Source organism: Rattus norvegicus, chromosome 3 (assembly GCF_036323735.1).
Source record: "Rattus norvegicus strain BN/NHsdMcwi chromosome 3, GRCr8, whole genome shotgun sequence".
Lineage (NCBI taxonomy): Eukaryota > Metazoa > Chordata > Mammalia > Rodentia > Muridae > Rattus > Rattus norvegicus.
Genome location: NC_086021.1, coordinates 169345046 through 169366178, shown reverse-complemented (window position 1 = coordinate 169366178; position 21133 = coordinate 169345046). Strand labels below are relative to the sequence as shown.

The window sequence follows — 21133 nt, the reverse complement described above, 5'->3', positions numbered from 1 at the left end:
CAATGCAGGGAAAGAAAGTTTCTGTTGGTGGGTGGTATTCCCTAAGGAAAGAATCTAGTCCACAGTGTTGGGATAGAAAACCCTTTCCTAAGAAACTAATTCAAGAACAATTTGATTTAACATCTCAGCACAGGGGATTGAGAGCACTGAATTGAACATTTAAATCTTATTTCAATTAAGTATGACCATAGGCAGGCATCCTGCTTAGTTGAAAGATTGAATGATTTTTCTCTTTATAACCATTCTCTGAAGTAGATGTTGCTAGGATCCGTGTTGCCAGTGGGGAAACAGAGGTTCAGAATATTCCGTGGCTAGCAAGTGTTGCACAGGCTCTGTGCTGGTACTTTATCTGCTGGTACTCTCAGCCTTCTTCTTTAACTGCTTCAAACTCGTCCATGTTACATATATATATATATATATATATATATATATATATATATATATATATATTCTATGTATAGATATAGAATAGATACATATTCAACTTCCAGCAAAGGAATAGGAATTTTTCTAGGAACATTTTTTTTTCTTTTCCTTTTTTCGGAGCTGGGGACTGAACCCAGGGCCTCGAGTTTGCTAGGCAAGCGCTCTACCACTGAGCTAAATCCCCAACCCTTCTAGGAACTTTAAAGAGTGGGAATTTAATACAGAAAATGAGTTAGGTAAGTTGGATCTTAGCAAGAGGAGGCAGCTGCTCCCATCTTTCATCCATTACTTCCTCCCTTCCCAGGAGTCCAGGCTTTTCCCAGAAAGCTAAACCACCATGATTTATAACTAGTGTGGGAAGACATTACTCCAGACACAGAATCACTGCTAGAGATGCCATAGGGGACCAGAAGAGGGAAGAGGCATGGGAGTTCTTTCTCTCTAATGTTTCTTGTTGATTGACACTACTCTTCCTCTTGTCTTCTTTTCTCTTTCTTTCCTTCCTCCTTCTCGCCCTCCATCCCTCCAGTTCCTCCTGCCCTCTGTCCCTCCTTCCTTCCTTCCCCCTCCCTTCCTTTACCCTTCCCTCTTTCCCTCCCTTTTATTTCCTCCCTCCCTCCCTTCCTTTTGAAAGTGTATCAGTTGGATTAAAATGAGAAAGACACCCCATTAGCTCCCATATCTGAACTCTTTTTTTTTTTTTGGTTCTTTTTTTTTCAGAGCTGGGGACCGAACCCAGGGCCTTGCGCTTCCTAGGTAAGCGCTCTACCACTGAGCTAAATCCCCAGCCCCATATCTGAACTCTTGATTCTCAGTTGGCGGGGCTGTTTGGGGACGACACAGAGGCTCCAAAAGGTATAGTCTTGCTGGAGCCTCTGGAGTGAGGCTTTGGGATTTCATAGCTTTACTTTCTCTGGTTCTTCCTTGTGTCTATAGCTGAACATGTGATCTCACAGCTTCCTGCTCCAGCCATTGGCTACCATACCACCTCCTCCATTACGGACTCTCACTCGCTGGAACCATAGGCTAAAATAAACTCTCCCGTTAAGTTGCCTTTGGCCACGATGCTTTATCACAGCAGTAGGAAGCAACGAGTACAGAGACAGCTATGCTGGATTAGAACTCACTCTACAGACTAGGCTGACCTTGAACTTATAGCAATCCTGCTGCCTCTCAATGGGTTGGAATACAATTTTTTTTTAAATGTACATTGGTGTTTTGCCTGCACATATGTCTGTTTGAGGGTATTGGATCTCCCAGAACTGGTGTTACAGGCAGCTGTGAGCTGCTATATGGGTACTGGGAATTGATCCCAGACTCTCTGGAAGAGCAGCCAGCCAGTGCTCTTAACCACTGAGCCATTCCTCCATACTCCTCCTGCTCAAGTTTTGATGGTGATCTCCTTCCCTTTGCCCTGCTCTTCTCTTCTCTTCTCTTCTCTTCTCTTCTCTTCTCTTCTATTCTCTTCTCTTCTCTTCTCCTCTCCTCTCCTCTCCTCTCCTCTCCTCTCCTCTCCTCTCTTCTATTCTCTTCTCTTCTCTTCTCCTCTCTCTCTCTGTCTCTCTCTCTCTCTCTCTCTCTCTCTCTCTCTCTCTCTCTCTCTCTTCTCTATACATCTACATGTCTACAGGAAAGACCTATAACAAAATGGTAGTGAAAACTTTGATAAAGATTCTCAGAGTGTGCCTAAAGTGGTAACTATAGCCTTAAATGTTCACAGTGAACTGAAGATGATAGACAAGGAAAGCCAATCAGGAAGGTCAGTAGGTCAGGAAAGGAGTTGTCAGCTAAGGGAAACGTAGCAGCAAACATGAGTGTGTTAAGAACAACCAGCCAACTGATAACACAGAGTCCAAAAGTGTGAAGAAAGCAGAGGAGGTCCGGAGGGCCGACACCACAGGCAGTGGAAAGGTAGCTGAGTCTTTTAACCCAACCTCCTTGGAACTGTTTCGAAAAGTATAATTTTATGAAGATCGTAACTTACCAAAACTGACTGGAGAAAAAAAACCCTCCAGGTTTATAAGCATTTTTGTGCCATTTCAGATCAAATTTAGAATTATGAATAAGGAACCAGAGGCCCAGAGACAAGAAAGCAAATGGCCTGGAGTCTGCAGCTGGGAAGGGGTAGAGGCAGTCAGGTATTTCTGAGTATGAGGATTCTTCCTCCCATGTGGGGCAGGAGCTGTTGGGCCTCTGCTGGGAAATTCCCCAGAGACGCCTGCTATTGGGTTGCTCAATTAGCAGCACGTTCAGTGCACCTCTAGGAGAGGCATTTGGCACCTGAATTTCCCTTGAACATTTCACCATCACCATCTCCAATTACCGCACATTCGAGCAGCCTCAAGCTGCTGGGAGGTTGTCCAACACCGCCCAGCAGAGAGAGGCAGGCTGCACAGCTGAACCTTGCCGGGGCTCTTTGACTCAGCAGACTGTCAGCACAGTGTTTGCCTGTGTCTGTGCGCGCGGCCCAGGCCTCTGACACAAGCCTCCCAGAGGCCCTCATCATAGAGAGATGCCATGAGGGTGATTGGTGTTGTGGCTTGGATAAGTTTTTCTCTCAAAGCCTGTGTGTTAAATGGCTTGATTCCTAAGGTAGCATTATTGAAAGAGGCACAGCCTTTAGGAGATGGCCTTGTCACAGGTTTAAAACAGAGTCAAGCGATCATGGCCCAGAACTAGAAACGCCCTAAACTGGAAATCAAAATGAACCTTTTCTCTTTATAAACTTATTATGCTAGGTATTTTGTTATAGCAACAGAAAGTTGACCAACATAATTGGTGACGCTAGTGGCTAACCTTAACCCAAACAACCTCACGAAGGGGCATCTATCTGGTTTATATCCTTGTGACCTTCCTTTGGGGCTGTTATCTCTCTTTCCTTCCCGTCTGGGGTTACGATGGGGTTGCCAAAGACAGAACGCTGTCATACATGGCGAGGGGGCAGAAGCCAGGTCAAGCCCTTGCTTCATTACTGAACAAAGGAACAAAACTCCCTCTTTTTGGGTTGGCCAAATAGGAAGGAAGTAAGCCTGGGGTTTGGGGAGGCGTCCTCATCTCCCTCTGCATCATGACAGCTAAGGAAGGGGGCATGACACATGGAGGCAGACGGAGCTCAGAGAAAAAAAAATGGAGACACCTGAAAATCCCGCTTGAACTTCTGAGTCCAGCCGTGCCTGAGGCATCCTCTCCTTTTTCCTTCAGGGAGGACAAGCCTCTATCATCCCTTTGTTCTTAGCTTTGTTTTAAGTTGGGCTTTTGTTTCTTGGCTTCCCTTCCTCCCTGTCCCCCAACACCTTATGTCTCTCTCCAAGTCCTCCTCTTCGACACATCCTGCCTGCTGTTTTACAGTGAATACATAGCTTGGCTCTGGGTGTTTTAAGGACTGACATAATAAGGAAACATGAAAGAGACCCTGCCAAGGCGAGGATTCAATAAAAGCCATCTACTCGGAGGAAGAGACTGGGCAACACTAATAACCACATCTAACTTTGTATCAGGAGCCATTCTGTGTGCTTGAAGCACATGAGGTCATCCTGTTCTCACAACCTTTCCACCAACAGCCTCTATTGTGGCTCCCATTTTACAGATGGGGAGACTGAGGTCATGTAGCTTAAATAAACTGCCTAGGGTCACAGAGTTAGGAAGTCGTGAAACCAAGTTATGGGCTTAAGGATTTTACTTCTCGGTCCCTGTTCTGAACCAGTCGACTGGCTCAAATCCATCAGTGACTTCAATTAACACAGAAGTGTTCCTGGGCAAAATGCGATTTTGGTCTGGTTCTTGAGTTACCTTCGGTATTCTTTATATGGCTTTTTTTGACCTAGAGAGACTGAAATTTAAGAAATACTGTGAGTTAATAGAAGAAATTGAAAAAAAAAAGTCCCAGAAGCCATTTCCAGAAGTCCAGAAGTCTGCTCCCACGGCAGAGCGGTGCTGCTCTCTGTGAGCGAGAAGCCTGTCTGTCACAGCTCCCTCTTTTTTTGGAAGTGCAAAGCTGGATCCCCACCCTAAGTCCTGAGTACTTTCTTGAGGATCCCTCACACCTCTTTCTCCAGGTGGCTTCACCGTGTAGCGTCGGAGCTGTCAGGCTGTAGTCATGGCAGGCTCCAAGACACGGAAGCTCTTGTCCTTTCTTCCTGCACCCTTATCCCCACCCAGACCCTCCGCTGTCCCAGAGACTTTGGAGATCCGGATGCAAACTAACTTACCTCAGGAGACACCTGGTTTAGGTTCTAGTCATGTGGTTTGCTGTTGCTTCTGTAGGTAGTCTGACAATTGCTAGTCATCTCGGTGTGGAAATTGCTTCCAGGAACATTGGTAGCACCTACTGTGCCGACTGTCTCGTGTGACAAGGGCTATTGTGACACAAAGGCTCCGTGCCAGAGGCCATGTCATGACATGAATGCATCTTGTGGTGCCTAAATGATGGTGGAGAAACCGCATTTGAAATGGACAGAGAAACCCCTGCCCCATCTCTTGCATTTTGAATCCAGAAGGCAGGTACCTTAGTCCAAAGAATGATAAACTGTAGCCCTTTCATGTCCCACAAAGCAGGGACAAATTTTTAGCATTCAGAAATAAGTGATGGCATTTGACTGCTAGTTTTTTTCCTCTGGACACTGAAAGGAAATCAAGGTTGTGCTGAATGGCCTATGCTGTTTCGTGTCTACTTAACATTTAGGGGTTGGGGATTTAGCTTGGGGTTGGGGATTTAGCTCAGTGGTAGAGCGCTTGCCTAGGAAGCGCAAGGCCCTGGGTTCGGTCCCCAGCTCCAGAAAAAAAAATTTAATCATCAGCGTTTCCCTAGGTTTCAAGGTATCTCGGTAGAATGGTACTCTTTTTTTTTTTTTTTTTGGTTCTTTTTTTTTCGGAACTGGGGACCGAACCCAGGGCCTTGCGCTTCCTAGGCAAGCGCTCTACCACTGAGCTAAATCCCCAGCCCCAGAATGGTACTCTTGAAGGATACAGGTCTCTGTTTCTTTCAGTTACACCAATGTGTCCTTAGCCAATGTACTCTTGAGTCAATCGAGCTGTTTCTAGAATGTTCACTATTACAGACACTGTCATACCAAATAACTTGGTACCCATATTTATTTATGACTTTGCTTAGCATAAATTATGAGGTGTGGAATGAGTTGGCTGAAGGATAAGTAAAATTCGGGGACTGACTGGTGAGATGGCTCAGTGGGTAAAAGTCCTCAACTCTAAGCCTCCTGACCCGAGTTCAATCCCCAGGACTCATGTGGTGGGAAGAGAACTGACTCCACAGGATGTCCTCTGACTGCCACATACATGATGTGACACACAGAAGCACACACACACACACACACACACACACACACACACATGCATGCACACCCACATACACTCACGTGTGCACACATGCAAAATAGAGGACTGTAATAAAAAATAATACAAAAAAAATTCAGGAGCTGGAGATGCCCACCATGAATGGTCCAAATTAAGTTTTTTTTCTTTTTCTTTCTATCAATAACTTGATATTATTCTTTGTCAATCTGCTAGGGGAAGATGAAGTCAGATGTGGTGGGGCACCTCTGTAATTCTGTACCTGGGAGGCTGATGCAGAAGGGTCAAGCATTTGAGGCCATGTACAAGAGTCTGTCAACATTCCAGCATGGAAGGGGGTAGCTCATAAGCCCCTACTCCTAGACAAAGATTCATTGACACAACTGTCAATACTGCTGGGATGAGTGCTCTGTGTGTGTGTGTGTGTGTGTGTGTGTGTGTGTGTGTGTGTGTGTGTTTCAACTTTAAGAGTGTGGCCACCAGTAGGTGACCCATGCTCCAGAGGATAGCCTGTGAGTATATTCGTGGGTAGTACAATTTGGAGTCCATGGATTATAAAAAAAATTGAAAAGAAGACCTAAAGTTGAAGGTGCTAGAGGATGAGGGATGGATCTGGGGAAGGGAGTTATGGGGAAGAATGGATGGTGAATATGATCAAAATATTGTATGCATGTACAAAGTTCTTAAAAATAATATAAGTTATATACAGCATACATTATATGAAGCAGGGTTCATCCTGCTAGCTGGATAGTTTGAAGGGTTCCCATGTCTTCCTGGGTTCTGATTCTTCACGCCAACCCTGAGGACCATAGCCTTTTCCTATCACGTTGCAACTTGTGTGCTAACTTCCTGGGGCTCAGGCTGAATTCAGGCTACTTGTTGAATTCACGTGCTCTGTCTCCCTCACCTCTGAGGGACTCAAAGAATATTTGTGGAAAGACTGAACAATCCCTGTGTTAAAACAGCGAAACTTCGGGCTGAGAGAGGGAATAAATGACTTGAACATTTGGATCTTTCATTTGGCTCTCTGTCTTTACTCTGAACCTGTGAGCACTGGATTCAGAATATTCCCAGGCCTGGTGGGAGAGCCTTCTGCTCCTCCTCAGCCTGGCCACACACTTCTTAACTCACTTGCAAGTCCAGAGGCAAAGACATGAAGCTACACGCCTCCATCCGCCCAGCCTTAACAAAAGCTTGTGTCTAATGTCTCTTGGGTGACTGTCACTGCCAAATGTATTTGTTGCATAGGACCAAGCTGGTGTCGCCTCAGTCTTTTCCCATTGATTATTCCTGGAAAATGTTGATGTGGGCTTCTGTGGCTCTGCAGAGCTACCCTGAGCACTGGCTCTTTCCTGATACACACACCCTCCCCTCACTGGGTTTCTTGTCCTGACTTGCTGTTCCTCACCATTGTTCTGGGAGCAGAGACCTCACCAAGAAGCTATCCACTAGCAAAGAAGCTGCACCAGCAGCCTCCTGAGAGGATACCTAATGCACGCTCCGGGGCTGAGTAGCTGGGAGGAGCGCTTACAAATCAAACAGGCTTGGTTTTACTCCCGCATCGCCAGGTGCTGCTAGTATCATTGCGGAGGTTGCCCTCACCCCTGAGCCTCGTCTGTGGCTCTGACGGCAACAATGTCACTTAGTCGGATTTTACAGTAGAGTCCTGATTTAGTTCACAGCTCCATGGCCCTTCGATACCTCACCGCGATTAGCATACTGCCTGGCACACAAAGTTCTCAGCCAATGACGGGAAATGAATCAAGGATGCCAGTCCAGGCTGGATCCCAAGAGTCTGTTCCATCGCTGTTTAAGTTCTTAAGTTGTAAATGACAGAAACCTGCTTGTACGAGCTTAAGCTGTCAGGTCTGGAAGACGGATTGCAAGTGCTCAGGGCTGTTTCACAGGCTACAGCGGGACTCCAAGAAGGGGCTGGAGAGCAGTATGAGAATTCTGGGACCTCGGTAGCACTTTCTGTTTTCTCTCCTTTATTTCTGCTCCAATGTGTTCACCTCTCTACCCTTCCTCTTCTTCCAGATCATCCTTCTCAGCTCCTCTGGCCAATGTAGGGTGATTTCCATGTTTCTTAAGCTCCGTTGCCATTCTAATGGCCACATTAAAGGGAACTGGAATAGTCCTCTTTCCCAAAAGAGACGTGATTGGCCTGGTTTGAGGTAGGAGTTGACTTCTGATCCAGCCAGCTGAGACTGAACAGATAGTCATACAGTCAAATTATGGCTGACCGTTGGAATTTGGGCTGCCAGGAAGTGAGTGGGTATCAGCCATTGTCAAGAAGTGGTTATAGACCCAAGGACAAGGCTCTTCCTTGTATCATGTCATATAACAGATGATACTCATAAGGAAAGGATTTTATTATATGTCAGTAGAGAGAAAATACTAGAATCGGTTTCAGGCACAAGGAGCAAAGCTCTTTAGAAGAAGTTAATAAAAAGGTGTCCATGTCTAGGGCGATTGTTTGTGATATGCTGCGTTTATTCAGAAGACACAGTGAGGTGGGAGAACTAGACGAACTCAGCTTAGTGACTAGGAAAGGACTACTTTGTGTTTGATAAGGTAAACAGATAGGCCAATAGATCTGGCGAAGAAGAAGAAATGGTCCAGGCTGTACATAGGAGAAAAACCAAAGGGAGCATGGAAATATGTGATTCAGAATTTAAGAACTGAGACCTTGTAGAAGGCGTTTCAAGTTTTGCATTATTTGGCGAGCCACCAGCAAACACGAATCTTGGGCACTGCTTACGTCTGACATGTTTTCAGCCATTGGTGCAATCGGCTGACATCTACTTCTGACTGAACCAGGGTTACTGTAGTAAACTTGCTTCTGTGGACCTTATGTTACCCTTTCCTTGTGGTGTGATTTTGTAAGAGACAACAAAGGAAATGTTCTTAGAGCCCCACTAAGCCTCAGTTTTCCTACAAGAAAGTATCATTTTAGGGAAAGAACAAGGAGTTGAAAAAAGGTAGAATCATTTTCTTGGTGGTTTCAGAGATCAGACATGGGTTCTAATCAGCCTTGACTCATGTTTGCCTTGATTCCACTCCCCAGTATTGTTGGTGTCTGCCAGGCAATTGCTCTCTCTTAGAAGGAGCAAGAAGAGAGTTGGGAGGATCAGCAGTATTTGAACCCCTCTACTTGTTGGGACCAGTCAATTCAGTCACTACTCTGAGGTTGAAAATAGACTAAACCAAGTGGGTGTTTCCATTTCTTGGTGGTCTACATTGTGCATTCCAACAGATGATGACTCCCTAGGTTTTATAGTTATGATTGCAAATGTATATCTTCTGGACAAATTGCTATTTGTTTCTTTGTTCTGTATATTGGCATTACCAGAGCAAACATGACTCCCAGTTAGCAGCCGACAGCCATCTCTCTTTTGGGAGTTCAGTGCAAGCAGTCAATTTGCTTATCCCTGGGTATCCCTTTTCACTGGGTATTCTCACTCAAAAATGCTATAAAGATTTACCTGTTTTTATGTGTCTAAGTGTTTGCTTACATGTATGGTGATGCATCACATGCATCTGTGGAGGCCAGATGAATATGTCAGATCTCCTGGAACTGGAGTTACAGATGGTTGTGAACCACCACGTGGGTACTGGGACCCTACACTTTCTCTGCAAGAACAGCATGTACTCTTAACCACAGAACCACCTCTCCAGACAGTTCACCTTTAAAAACCATGTTTATTTAAATAGTCAAGCTTTAAAAATGCATAAACTTTATTACCAAAAGCTTGCAAATAAACAAACAAATAATAAATAAATCCTACCATAGACCAAAATTAAGCAGACCAAACGTCTATACTATTCGATGACATCTATACTATTCTATATAGTTAGAATGGGTATTTGGAATGGAAGTTCTAAAGCTTCGTATTAAATTTTACCTTCAGTATCAGGGACATTTTATATGTGTGTTTACCCACCATCCAGGTTAAAAAAAATCCATGGCAAATTAGAACTAGAAAAGCAATGAATAGGGGTTGGGGATTTAGCTCAGTGGTAGAGCGTTTGCCTAGGAAGCGCAAGGCCCTGGGTTCGGTCCCCAGCTCCAAAAAAAAAGAACCAAAAAAAAAAAAAAAGAAAAGCAATGAATTTTATATCCCCCTTTCATAAATACTGTGCTCGCACACGCCATAACATCTGAGTGGATGTCACTAAAGTTGGTTCTCTTCTACCATGTGTGCCCTGAGGATTAGAGTTGGGTCATCAGACTTGGCAGTGAGTACCTTTATCTGCTGAGCCGCCATGTTGGCCCTCGTGGAATGTCTTTAAAACTGTGCACTGGGGACTCAAGTTAACCTAGAGTAGCAAAGCTTATGTTTTTGTAGGTATGAGTGGTATTTAGTGAATAAATGAATGAACCAGTTGATGAAATAGGATTGCCAACGCATGCTTAGTTGCCAAGACTCCTCAAAGTTGTGTCTTAGAGCACTGGTGCTGGTTGGTTGTTTTTTCCACTTGACACAAACAAAGGTCATGTGGGAAGAGGAACCTAACTGAGAAAATGCCTCTATCAGATTGGCTTATAGACAGCTTAGTGGGAGTAATTTTTAAATCATTGATTGATGTGGGAGGGCCCAGGACAATGGGGGCAATGCCATTGCTGGGCAGGTTGTTTTGGGAGGTATGAGACACAGTGATTGAGCATGATCTTGGAGAACAAGTTTGTAAGCAGTGGTACTCCATGGCCGCTGCTGCCGTTCCAGATACCAGCTCTCTGCCTTTAGTTCTTTCCCTGATCCCCCCTTCTTGGTGGACTGTGACCTGGGAAACATAAGTCAAGTAAACCCTTTCCTCTCAGGTTGCTTCTGGTCATGTTTTTTTTTTTTTTTTTTTTTTTTCACAGTACTAGAAGCCATCACCCGTTTAAATGGTCTCATCAGTAAGTGCACAGATACATGCACGTTATTTGTAGCTTATAAGGGTCATTTTCCATCTTTGATAAAAATCCCATATGCAGCATTTAATTGCTGCTGGTTAGGGCTGTCAAGCCAGAAGCGAGCAGCATCAGGTGGCTGGATATTTTCTGGATCTTAGACTTTGCGATAACAAAGATATGATAACCAGGATTTAAGGAAGACTTTGGAGTTCTGACTCCACTACTGCTGAATATCTCTCACCCGTGAACAGGATCCCTCATTTCTGGGTAGACTTTGTATTGGAGACACATTGGCCATTTATTTCCAAAAACAGTCACAGAGTGAAGAAGAGATAGTTTATGGAATGGGAAGGATATATTTGCCAACTACACAGTATTAGGCTATTAATACCTAGAATTCGAAAGAACTTCAGAAATCAAACACCAAAAACTTAAGGTGATCCAGTCAATAAGTGGGCTAGTGGACTGAATAGACAGATCTCAAAGGAAGCAATCCAAATGACCAATACATATTCAAAAAATGCTCAACATCTTCAGCCATCAAAAAATTCAAATAAGAACTGCTTCGGGACTCCATGTCACACTTCATAATGGCAATCTTCAAGAAAGCTAATGACGACCCATGCAAATAAGGATGTGAGGCCGGGTGGGAGGAACTTTTACACAGATGATGAGAATGTCACTGGTACAGTCACTATGAAGGTTAGTATGGAAAGTCTTCCAAAACCAAAAATGGAACCACCATGGTCCAGATGTTTCATCCCTGGCTGTGCACCCGGAGGACTTTAAGTCAGCAAAACAGAGATATTTGGTCATCTTTATTCCTGCTGCATCATTCCTGTAGACGTGGACCCACCCTAGACACCCGCAGATGAATATCGAATGTGTGATGTGTATATACAGTGGGATTTTCGTATAGTCAGGAGTAAAATGGAAACACAGCATTTACACAGTGGTGGCCGGAGTTGAAAATGATCGTGGAGTGAAAAGGGCAGATGCAGAAAGACAAATGCATGTTTTCCCCCTCAGATATAGAAGCGATTCTTAAAATTATGTACGTCTGCATTTGTACATGTGTGTGTGCAGATTACGAGAGGGGAAGGGCGAATCTTAAATTCAGGAGGGAAAGAAAAGGTGGTAAAATCTATTTTTATAAAGAGGCAGAAGGTAGGTCTGTTGAGATGAGGGCGTAGAACTCGCTGAGGGGGCGCAAGGCACAGGGCAATTAGAAGAGGAGTGAGAAAGGATAGGGTGCGACAATACAGAAGAAAATGCCGTGCTAAAAAGCCCGCTGTTCTGTACCAAATCCAAAACATCAATAAGAACAGAATAATTGGTCCAGAAGAGTCTACGTGGGGAAATTGTTGAAGAAGAATATCTGTGGCAAGAAAGGAAAAGTGGACCCTTGTTAATATGCTTGTGGTAATTCTGAATTCCAGTTGAGTGGACTTAGAATCACTCAGGTGAGACACCTCTAGGCTTTCCTGTGTGGGTGTTTTCCACAGAGGTTTAGCTAAGGAGGGACGACCCACCCAGGAAGCAGATGCCACCATCCCATGGGCTGTGGACTCACAGACTGAATAAAAGCGAAATGAGAATGGAGCTAGTCAAGTACCAGTGTTGACTTCTGTCTGCTTCCTGAGTGGAGACATAGTGTGAACAGCTGCCTCAGGCTGTTCCTTCGCACTCCCTGCCATGACAGATTGCATCATCCCAAACCACGGGCCCACACGGGCCCTTCTTTCCTTAAGCTGCCTTTGTGAGATATTGTGCTTCGACAATGAAAAAAGAAGTTGAATGTGTACTCTGTGCTGGTCACTTCCATGGTGTCGTCAGGAAAACCTCAAGGTGGACAGACAGACTGGTGTACCACAAAGTGTTAGTGGTATAACCCATAAAGCACTCATTCTGAAAGCCTAGCAACATTTTAGAGATCTAGAACTTTATATTATAAAATACTACAGAGTAAAATCCATTCTGATCACACATATATATTTAAATGTATGAACACATACACATATATTTAAAAGGTCAAACAAGTCTGTAAAAAGATTTTGAAAACATCAATCTGTTAATCTACACATTCAACAGTCTGGAATTTATATTTTTCAAAGTGATTATAAATTTCAAATTTTATTAGTCAGAACAAGCACTGTCGTCCCGCCAAACTGAAGAATATTGTTACAATGTATTTTACATGTGTAATAGTTAAGACAAGATGACATTATGCAATGATTAATATATTGTGCTGTGGAATGGAAGATTCTTGTATTTTATGGTAGAACAACCATGAAAGTAAAAGGTAAAACAAACCTTAACTATTTAGAAGGGGATATGTTTTACCCAATGGGTATTAGAATGAAATAAAATTAAAATTCTACCTCACATCATCTCCCAAATTAAATTATAAATATATTAAATAGTTAATTTTTAAACATACAAGCACTTCTTGCCTTAGGCAGTTATGATATGTAGAACTTTTACTTAACACAGCATGGTGAAAAGCTAAGATTGTATTAAAACTCCAGAATAATGTATAATAAGTATTTAACTGATTTTCAGATGAAGAGAGACATTTTAAGAGCAGTAGGGGGAAAAAACCCTAAAGGATAAGAATAATATATCTGGTACTGAAAAGGGGGAATTTTTATGTCTAAAAAAATGTTACCAGCAACAGCAAAACAGAAATGTCAGAACTGGAAAAATTATAATGACAGAAGGTTTGCTATCCTGAATAGACACCAGATTTTTTTTTAAACATTTATTTATTTAATGTATATGAGTACACTGTTGCTCTCTTCAGACACACCAGAAGAGGGCACTGATCCCATTACAGATGGCTGTGAGCCACCATGTGGTTGCTGGGAATTGAACTCAGGACCTCTGGAAGAGCAGTCAGTGCCCTTAACCACTGAGCCGTCTCTCCAGCCCCTATACACCAGATCTTTTAAGTCAACGATAGAGAAAGCAAAGAGAAATGGCTTAGGGGCTCACAAACACAACCTGTTGAAACAGAAGGGCAATACGTTCATAAATGCCATACCTCATTATTAAAATCATTCCGTCAATTTCAAAAGGTATGATTTTTGTCTCACATTTACAAAGATTAAAAAGTGGCAACCAGGGGAGAGATGGCTCAGCGGTTAGGAGCACTGAGGTCCTGGGTTCAATTCCTGGCAACCACATGGTGGCTCACAACTGTCTGTAATGGGATAGGATGCTTTCTTCTGGTGTGTACTCATACATAAATAAATTTAAAAATGTAAAAGAAAAAAGCACCAACCAAATCTTTTCTGGCGTAGTTTTGTTAAGTTTGAGTTCTTTGGGATTGGGGAGGTGGCTAGGCATCTTGCTGCCTGAAAATAAGGTGCTGAGTTTGGAACTCCAACATCTGCGCAGAAGCCAGATGTGCTGGTGCAAGCCTGACATACCAGTGCTGGGGACATGGAGACGGACAGATATGGGGCTCCTTAGCCATCCAGTGTGGATGGAAGAGTGAGGTCTAGGTTCTGTGAGAGACCCTTCTCGAAAGATTTGGAAAGCGATCGAGGAGGTCTCTTTTATTGGAGAAAGGCTGATTTTTGGTTGTCTGATGATTTTTTTTCTTTTTTTTTTTGGAGCTGGGGACTGAACGCAGGGCCTTGAGCTTGCTAGGCATGCGCTCTACCACTGAGTTAAATCCCCAACCCCTGTCTGATGATTTTTATTTGATTGATCCTCAATAGAGGATGACCCCTGATGTTGACCTCTGGGTTCCATATTCAGGGAATGCACACAAGCACGCAGGCACGCAGGCACGCAGGCACGCAGGCACGCAGGCACGCAGGCACGCAGGCAGGCAGGCAGGCAGGCAGGCAGGCACGCAGGCACGCACGCACGCACGCACGCACGCACGCACGCACGCACGCACGCACGCACGCATGCACTCATACACACCAGTGGAATGAGTCTATTTCTTTTGTCGATATGCCTAGAATTGGCTGGGTCTTACAGTAGTTCTGCATTTAGGAGCTTTTAGGCCATTTTCCATGATGATTTTTCACCTCTGCCTGCATGGTTCGAGCGTTCCGGCTTCCCTGAAGCTCAGCACAGACCTTTCACTGCTTCCTGCTTGTTGATAACTAGGCTATCCTGGAGGTGTCAAGAGGCAGCTCCATGTGGTTTTGATTTGCATTTCTTTGATGACTAATGATGTTACAGATATCTTCATGTGTTTATTGGCCACTTGTCTATCTTCCTTGGAGAAAGGCTTATTCCGATCCTCGTTGATTTTTTTAATTGTGTTATAGTCTGTTTACTGTCAGGCGGTAAGACACAATTTCAAGTTCTAGTATAAGTCTCTTTTCAGATGCATCGTCTGCAAATGCTTTCTCCTGTTTTCTGATTGTCTTTGCACTTCCTTGATAGTATCTTTCCACGTATACCCATTTCTAATTTTTATCTTATTTGAGCTAAATTTATCTTCACTTTTCTTTTGTCATTGGATTTTTAAATGTGAATTCTAAGATGCTATAAGCAGGTATCAGGCAATGAAGACTTACCTATAAGTTTTCATTTTTGTAGTTTTAATCCTTATATTTAAGTACTAGACATTTTAAATTAAGAGTCTCCCTATATTCTTTCCCACATGGCTATGCAGTTATGGTAGCATTTTTTTCAAAAGATGATTCCGAATCCATTAAACCACTCATTGGTTGGCCACAGGTACATGGGGTTAGTTCTCCAGTCTACATCCTGTTGCCACAACGTCTGTTTTCCCAGCACACACTGTCTTGATTACTATTATTTGGTAGCTGGTATTGACATGGAGAAGTACAAGTCTAACTTTTCTCAAGGTCTGATTTCTTTATCGGCCCATTGAGATTACATGTGAGTTTTACAAACCGTTGAGACATTGTTGCGTTTGTAAATTGTCTCCCATGCACAAACAAAATCCATTTCCCTCAGCTTACGCCTTCTTTCCTTTTTTTTTTTTAAAGTTTTTCAGAGTAAGTTTTGTACTTCTGTTTGACTTACCCCTAAATATTTTACAATTGCCTAATGCTTTAGACTTCCATAGAAGTGTACAGTAGTAGACTTTTGTATATTGATCTTTTATCTTGCCACCTTGTTAAGTAACTACTTTTAAGTTATAATTTATTTTTTCATAGGCTTTTGGGTGTTTTCTGTGTCGAAGATCATTGCCATCTAACGGCAGAGATAGTTCTGCTCCTTTCTGAGATGAAGGCATCCAGTGTAATGAGATGCAGTGGTGGGGGAGGCTTCCTTGTGATCCAGGTCTCAGGGAACAGGCCCTGGTCCTCCCTGGTGAGCATTATATTAGCTTTGGGATGTTATATGGAGGCACATTCTTCTAGCCTTACTTTTTGTTTTTTGTTTTTTGTTTTTTGTTTTTAAATCATGCAGGTACGTTGAATTCTGTAAAATGCTTTTTTTCTCTATCTATTGCGGTGACTATCATGGCTTTCTTTATGTCTTTTATTCTCTTCTGTTTGTTTTTAGGTCATGGATTATTACATTAGCCGACACCAGAAGTGATTAGTATGATTTTTGTATGTGTCAAGATACATTTGGAGATGAACTTGAACTCACCGTGTGGCTGCAGTGTGGCTCTTTCCGGACAAAGAATCCCCATCTTGGTCTCTAACTGCTCTTCCCTGGTTCCCTTTCCAGGGCCCACACAGTTCTTTACATCAGTCAAGTCCAAACTCACACCTCCAGTCAGGTAGACGTGTTTCAGGTTAATTAGGGGCCTCAGTCAATTTAGTTCATGGGCTGTAATTACAAGCACCTAAGACCTGCAATTTCTGTTTTAATTAAAATAAACAGTGTGGAGGGGCTGACATCACATCAGGGCAACTGGTGTGCAAGGCTGGGTAATTACACTAAAACAGAGCTTCTTGCTGTGGTGTAGTCTATTGGGATCCATGGTGGAGCACTGGGCATGGCTGTCCTGGTGAATGCTAATTACCTCACTGCCAGTCACAGCTCTAACCAGACAGGTTGGTTAGTGGTGGTGATGACTTTAGAACATGCTCCTTTCAAGTTAGAGCTGAGCTGTGACCCGTGGGGCATGGGTGTATTTACATACAAGATGTCCATTTAAATGTATTTAACTGTGACAAGCTTCCATGCACCAACTCGATGATAGGAAACAATTCTTATTTTTAACTGCTGGTTTTAGGGTTCCTTTTGGGGAGGGTGTTACCCCTCCTTAGGAAAATAATAGTTCATTTGGAAAAGGTAATGCACCTCTTGACTGGTCATCCTTAGGAATAACAGAATGTGGGGATGGGGTGGAGCTGAGGAAAGGAAGCAGAGAAGGGAGGGGAAAGAAGCAGAGAGCAGAGTGGGAGGGCCAAGTGTGAGGAAAGGGCACCCATTCACACGTGACAAGCTGGCCAGGGTGGCCAGAGGAAGTGTTAAAACAACACACTTAATGCATAGTTTAAAACTGTTTTTGCTTTGCTTTGCTGTCAACAGCCCCCCACACCCTGGCATTGCACACCGTCAGTTATTAACAATCACCCACGTTCCCTGATCAGTTTTTCTTGTATGTGGGTTGCTGATCCAGGCAGGGTTTAATTCTACATTTGAGTTAGGTAAGTAGGATATCACACAGAAATAAAACACTGAGCATTGTGAAAAGGGATCTAGATGTGGTCTCAGATATATGTTTCCAGGGACTTTTAGACATCTGGAGTCCGGAGGAGGCTCACCATGGGTCAGGAGAGACAGTCCGTATTTGTCTAGGAAAATAAATCTTGCTTTAGCACTCAGCTGCTTGGAACCTTCCACCAGTTTCCCATTGTTTCTAGAGTAAAGAATATGCTCATTTAAATATTGGGATTGGCTGAAATAAAACTCCAGAGCTCTCTGGTCCTAATCCTGCAAATCTGTACATATTACTTGTCTTTCTCTTTTGGGGAATAAATACTCTTCGTAGTTGTGGTTAAAAAAATTTTTTTTTCTATTTTTCGGAGCTGGGGACCGAACCCAGGGCCTTGTGCTTGCTAGGCAAGCGCTCTACCACTGACCTAAATCCCCAACCCATGGTTAAGAATTTTAAGACGGGGGGGGGGGGGGGGGGGGGGCTGGGGATTTAGCTCAGTGGTAGAGCGCTTACCTAAGAAGCGCAAGGCCCTGGGTTTGGTCCCCAGCTCCGGAAAAAAAGAACCAAAAAAAAAAAAAGAATTTTAAGACGGCAGACTATTCTGGATTCCCTGGTGACCCAGTATTAAATACCATCACACATCTTTGTGGAGGGATATGCTACCACACGGAGAGGAAGCAGGCAGAAAGGAAGAAGCCATGTGGCCTGCAGGCAGAGGTTAAAGAGGTTAAACAGGGTAGGAGGACAGCACCACCTTCTTCCAAGACCAAGGAGACAAAGAATGGGGCTCCTTCTAGGGCTTGGAGAGGAGTGTGGCTTATTTAACACCATGCTGTTGGCCTAGTGAAGCTGGCTGTGGAAATTTGTCTCTGGACTCAAGAGAATGTAAGCTTCTGGAGTTTGAGAAACAAACTTGGACAACTTCACTAGATTCTTCAGGACTTGCCACTGTTCAATGGGTCTTCATCTCCCATCCACACTACCCAGCATGCTTCTGGTCTCTTCTAGTCTATAGAAATGCAGCCAGCTACTGCCTAGACAAGGAAACTGAACACACGGTAGCCATGGCTTCTCGAACTGGGCTAAGCTGGTCTCTCAGGAAGTGTTCTCCTTGGCAGTATTTCAGGCTGGGGTACTGCCCTCAGGCAGAGGTGCCCTGGCTAAGGCAGGGCAAAGCAGGTTTGGTCACAGGTCTTACCTGTGACCTTGCCAGCTACTTTCTTGGACACAATGAAGTAAATAGGCTTTTCTGTAGAATGTAACTTACCTCCACTGTACATGTGCTGTGCAAGCTTGCGCGTTGAACCTTTCTTAAACCACGGTTCCCTAGTCTATAAAGTGGGGCCCCTGAAAGTGACTTTCAAAGGCCATCTATATTTTCGACATGTACTTTTGTAGTTCTCCTTCTGTGTTGGAAGCCAAGCCACTGCCTTTGTACCTAATGCATTTACTTAGGGAATCGAGAAGAGTCAAATGGACCCCTGAGCTAAACCTTCCCCTTGCATTCCCACACTGTTGGAGCCTTCCTTTTCTTGGGAGCTGCATTTGGCTCATTCACACATTTACGTTCCTAAGAGGAATGTCCGAGGAGGGTGGTTTTGGGCCTGTAGTAGGCCATTGGGCAGGACTCAAGCTTGGATACAATCCTGAGATCCCGTGCATGCAATGATGGATGGATCCACAGCTGGGAGGTGGCCTCATTTTTGCAGAAAGTAGGGTTTCTCAGTATGATAGTAGATGGGTGAGCTCTGGATGCCTACCTGGGACCACAGTGCCTACATGGGCTTCCCAAGGGAGAAAATAGTCACTAGGTTTATTAGGCCCGTTGCCTTGCAAATGTATGCTCACACATGTACAAGCATGCCTTGGGATTCTCATGTTTATACGCACAGAGACATGCTCTTATTTAACATTGCTTTTGTTCCTGTGTCCACATTTGTTTGTTCCTCTCTGTAATTGAGTGGTTAGAAAAAAAAATAACCAAGAAATGGAGGCTCAGAGATGTGAAATTCCCTCCTCAAAGCCACACAGCTTTCAGGTGGCACACTTAAGCCTCAAGTCCAAGATTGGTATATCTTCACCAAATTAGGCTTTCTACATAGGCACACACATGGATATACACATACATATCCACGAACACACATATGCACACACATGTACATATACATGTACATACCACACACACACACACACACACACACACACACACACGCGCGCGCACACTACTAATTAGTGTAAATAAGGCCCATGATGACTACTAATTAGTGTAAATAAGGCCCATGAGATTCCAATTTCATTATGATCAGAGAGATGCCAGTTAAAACCTATTCCTGCCACATTTTAATCATGTGACGTGGAGTGGCCATTTCCCTTAATAAAGGGAAGCAATAGGTTTCCAGTTTTCTCATCTGTTCCACGGAGAAAATAGAGCCTTACTTCATGGGTTTGTAGTGAGCATTAAATGAGCTAATCGAGTTAAGGCTTGGTGTACATTGTTGTCATGTGGTAGGTACTCGATATGCCTTGTTCTTTTTCTAAAGAATGCGTTAGCGTTGCTGGAAGCACCCATGATGTCTTAAGTTGGGAGGTTGCAGAGAAGCTGCTTCGAATGTGATTTAAGAGGAAAGGCAATAATCTGCTCATGTTCTGGAAGAGCGACTAAGCCCAGGACAGAGGCTACCTTGGCTCTATAGTGCCCTCCAACTCCACTCTTTGGTGATATTTTCTACTCTACCACTCCAACCCATTTGTCTGTGTGCAGCTCACTTTCTTCCATGAGTGGCTGGGCAGGCCAGGCCTCTTGGCACCCTATAGGGCATCCTTCCAGCTCCAGGGACAAAAAGGTCAGTCCTTGATCCTCTCATCCCAGAGAACGGCACAAGCTGCTACAAGCTCACTGAAGACAGGAGGCAGCAGCACCCCAGACGCTTCTGTAGTTTGTCTGGCTGAACATCTCTCCTGCTTGGGTTGGGCTATCTGTTCTCTGGGGCCGCCTCTACCTGAGGACCTAGGATTTGCCAGGTTGAAAATCTTGTTCCCCCAAGCCCACCCCATGGTCTAACCCCTCCCACTGCAGATTCAAGTCCCAGTGGCAAGTCCCTTTTACATGCCTGGCCAGAGAGAGATTTCTCATAACCCCACCTCATTGTGTCATTATATAGATTAAATGAGAGAATGCATTAAACATTCCCATTTTGGTACATGATGGGTGCCTCGTAAATGTGACCCTAATTATTGCTGTTGTTATTACTGTCATCATCATCATCGTTGTCATCATTATTGACTCCCCAAGGCAGGCTGGGATTACAACCAGTCACTGGCTGTGTTACATCAGGCAAGTACATCTCTACGCCTCAGTTTCCTGTTCTGGCCACCACTGGTTACTCTTTATGAGGTCTCCTCCCTCCAGCTTCAAAGTCTCCAAAAAGCTTCCCAAACGTGTGTTGAAAAACTGTCAAGGCTGCCTCCACTGTGGGAAATAGACAAGTGGGACTTGGCGTCTTCATCAAATGAACTGAGCAGATATAAGAATTTGGTCTTGGTGCAATTAAAGTTAACAAAAAGGATTGCCATGCTTGGTGCCATGCCCACAGTACCACAGATAGTCAAACTCAGGACTCTGGGATATGCAGAGTGAGGGGCTGAAAGGAGAGAGCTTTGGGCTAAACACTGTGGGAGCAAAATGAACTCTTGGTCCTCTTGTGTCTTGGTCCACAAAACTCAGCCCTTCACAGTGGGTCTTTGCTTACCCTCTGTCGTTTTTATTAGTCCTTCTTCACCAAGTCAATTCATGTATTTATTCTTAATTTTTGAACAGGATCTCTCTATATAGCTGAAGCTTGCCTTCGTCTCTGGGTTTTTTGGATGCCATCTCCAGAGTGAGGGGA

General features: G+C 43.9%; 1 long non-coding RNA gene across 2 annotated transcripts in view; it reads left to right on the top strand.

The window, feature by feature from the left end:
- Window positions 1-17528, top strand: part of LOC103691947 (uncharacterized) — a 34771-nt gene extending 17243 nt beyond the window's left edge. For both annotated transcript variants that reach the window (XR_010065014.1, XR_010065013.1), the window contains one exon: window positions 16136-17528. This is a non-coding gene — a long non-coding RNA (uncharacterized LOC103691947). The remainder of the gene's footprint in view (window positions 1-16135) is intronic.
- Window positions 17529-21133: the final 3605 nt, after the last annotated feature.